Below are 3,130 nucleotides of genomic sequence, written 5' to 3' on the forward strand. Positions count from 1 at the left end.
AAGGGGGGGGGGGGGGTTGGGGGGGGGGGGGAGGCACAGACAGCATCTCAGTCTGGACCCGCAGGGCAGGGCAGGAATCCAGGTCACGCCTCCCTCCAGGGAACTGAGATCAAAGCCGAGGAAGGAGGAAGTGTGAACCTTGCACTCCAGTGACTCACTCAGTCCACCTGGGGCAAGTCAGCTCTCACCCCTGCAGGAAGTCTGCCCTCCTTCCCACCGATGGCGTCATCCTGCCCTGGGTCAACCTTTTCATAACACTGACCTCGATTCCCGGCACACCCCCACTCCTCCAGGTGCCCGCCTGTGCTTCCAAGTAGGTCTTGAAAGATAATAGGGCAGTGGGAGGGGCTGGAAAAGCCTGAACGGGACACCTGGGGCTTGGCCACTAACCAGCTGTGTGAGCCTGGCAAGTCTCACACCCTCTCTGGGCTCTGGTCTCTGCCTGATTGTGGACTCTTGGACACCACGTCTACACCAAAGTTCTTGTCTACACTGGCTGGTAGGCCACAGCTGGGGGCCACCAGGCCTTTGCAACAGTCCTGGGAGCAAGCAGATGTACTTAGAAACTGAGTCAGCTCCCCCTCACCTTCTCTCTCCTGTCAATCAGTGGATCTCGCCCCCGTCCAGACAGGACTCTTCTCCCAGCCCAGCACCCCTGGTAGTGGAAAAATGTCCTGCCCCTTTTTTCCACGTCAGTGAGACACAGCAGCCTGGAGCTCAGGCTCAGAGGCCTTCCCCTTTAACCCGTTACTTTGTTAAATAATAAGCCTTTGATTTTGGAATAACTTTAGATTTACAAAAATGATGCCATGATTGTCCAGAGAGTTCCCTTACACTCTTCCCAGTTTTCTTTTTGTTACTATCACACACAGCTACACACACTGGTCGAAACTAAGAAAGCATCCTTGGTATGATACCACTGACCAAACTCTGGATGTGCTATTACATCCCTTACACGTGATGATCGAAGGAGCAACTAACTCTGTTTCACAGAAGGAGAAAAAAGAGGTTCAGGGAGTGCAGTGTTGCCCAGACACATCCAGGAGGCAAAGGCAACAGAATGAGGGTTTAAGACTCAGTTAAAGGTGGAGCCCGAATACACTCGGGCTGTGACCTGAGCCTTGGCTCCTTGTCTGAAAGGTGGGATCATAGTTCCTTGGAGGTAGCAGCCGGGACTGAATGGAGAGCACATCTAAGGCATGCACGTGCCCACAAAATGGAAGCTGTTGTTGTTACTATCTTTTTTTGTATTTATTTAATTTTATTTATTTATTTTTTTTGAGTTGGAGTCTCACTCCATCGCCCAGACTGGAGGGCAGTGGCCACTCCCGGCCACCGCAGCCTCGACCTGCTGGGCTCCGGCGATCCTTCCGCCTCAGCCTTCCGAGTAGCTGGAACTACAGGCGTGTGCTACCACGCCCGGCTGATTTTTGATTTATTGTATAGATGAGGTCTCGCCAAGTTGCCCAGGCGGGTCTCGAACCCGCGGGCTCAGGCAATCCACTCACCTCAGCCTCCCAAAGGCGCTGGATTGCAGGCTGAGCCACCGAGCCCGGCTTGTATTTATTTAATTTTAAAGAGGCGGGGTACAATTCAGGATTAGGTACACAAGTGGTCATCGTACAGGTAAAGTCTAGGCCTCCTTTTGGTCCCCACCTCACCTGGTTTGAAATCAGGTACCCTTATTTATTTATTTATTTTTTTGAGTTGGAGTCTCACTCTGTCACCCAGACTGGAGTGCAGTGGCCGCTCCCAGCCACCACTGCCTTGACTTGCTGGGCTCCGGCGATCCTTCCACCTCAGCCTTCCAAGTAGCTGGTGTGCGCTACCACGCAGGGCTAATTTTTTGATTTATTGTAGAGATGAGGTCTTGCCAAGTTTCCCAGGCGGGTCTCGAACCCGCGGGCTCAGGCAATCCACTCACCTCAGCCTTCCAAAGCACGGGATTACAGGCTGAGCCACCGAGCCTGGCTCAGGTACCCTTATTGATGTTGTGTGCGGTTGCTGTTACTATCACCGTCCGTGCCATCATGAGCAAGCAGTCCTGATCCTAGGCAGGCCACCTGAACCTGCTGAAACCCACTTCCCGACAGGCATGAGCCATCAACCCACCTCTCCAGCCTCACCCCAAGCAGGAACTCAAGAAATAAAGGTCAGTTTTCACTGTCCTTTAAAGAGGTTGGGTCTCAAGGTCAAGTAACTGGTTAGGAGCTTAACCAGGGGGAGCCTGTCTTGCTGACCTTGTCAGGGTCACCTGAACAGAGCCTCTTTCCGTTCTCTTCCCACCCTCTCCTCCCCTCCCTTCCTTTTCAAGACTGCTCTGGGCCCACCGTCTGCTGTCTTTAACTCCATTTATTTTTATTTTTATTTTTTTTGAGTTGGAGTCTCACTCTGTCGCCTGGACTGGAGTGCAGTGGCCGCTCCCGGCCACCACAGCCTCGACCTGCTGGGCTCCGGCGATCCTTCCGCCTCAGCCTTCCAAGTAGCTGGAACTACAGGTGCGCGCTACCACACCCGGGTATTCACTAGATCTATTTTTTTTTCTTTTATTTTTGTGAGTTGGGGTCTCACTCTGTCACTCAGGCTGGAGTGCAGGGGCATGATTATGGCTCATTGCAGCCTAACCCTCCTGGGCTCAGGCAATCCTTCTGCCTCAGCTTCCCAAGTAGTTGGGACTACAGATGGGTGCCACCACACTCTGGCAATTCTTTGATTTTCTGTAGAGACAGGATCTCATTATGTTGCTCAGGCTGGATTGCAGTGATGCGATCATAGGTGACTGCAACCTTGAACTTCTGGGTTCACATGATCCTTCTGCCTCGGTCTCCCGAGTAGCTGGGACTACGGGTGTGTGCCAACACACCCAGCTAATTTTTATTTGCAGGCCAGGTGCAGTGCCTCACACCTATAATCCCAGCACTTTGGGAGGCCAAGGTGAGAGGACTGTCTGAGCCCACGGGTTCAAGACCAGCCCGGGCAACTTGGTGAGACATCGTCTCTACAATAAATCAAAAAATTAGCTGGGCGTGGTGGCATGAGCCTGTAGTTTCAATTACTTGGAAGGCTGAAACGGAAGGATCGCCTGAGCCCAGCAGGTCGAGGCTGTGGTGGCCGTGAGCGTGCCACTGCA

This window comes from Carlito syrichta, unplaced genomic scaffold (genome assembly GCF_000164805.1).
Source record: "Carlito syrichta isolate Samal-C Ts95f unplaced genomic scaffold, Tarsius_syrichta-2.0.1 Scaffold135851, whole genome shotgun sequence".
Classification (NCBI taxonomy): Eukaryota; Metazoa; Chordata; class Mammalia; order Primates; family Tarsiidae; genus Carlito; species Carlito syrichta.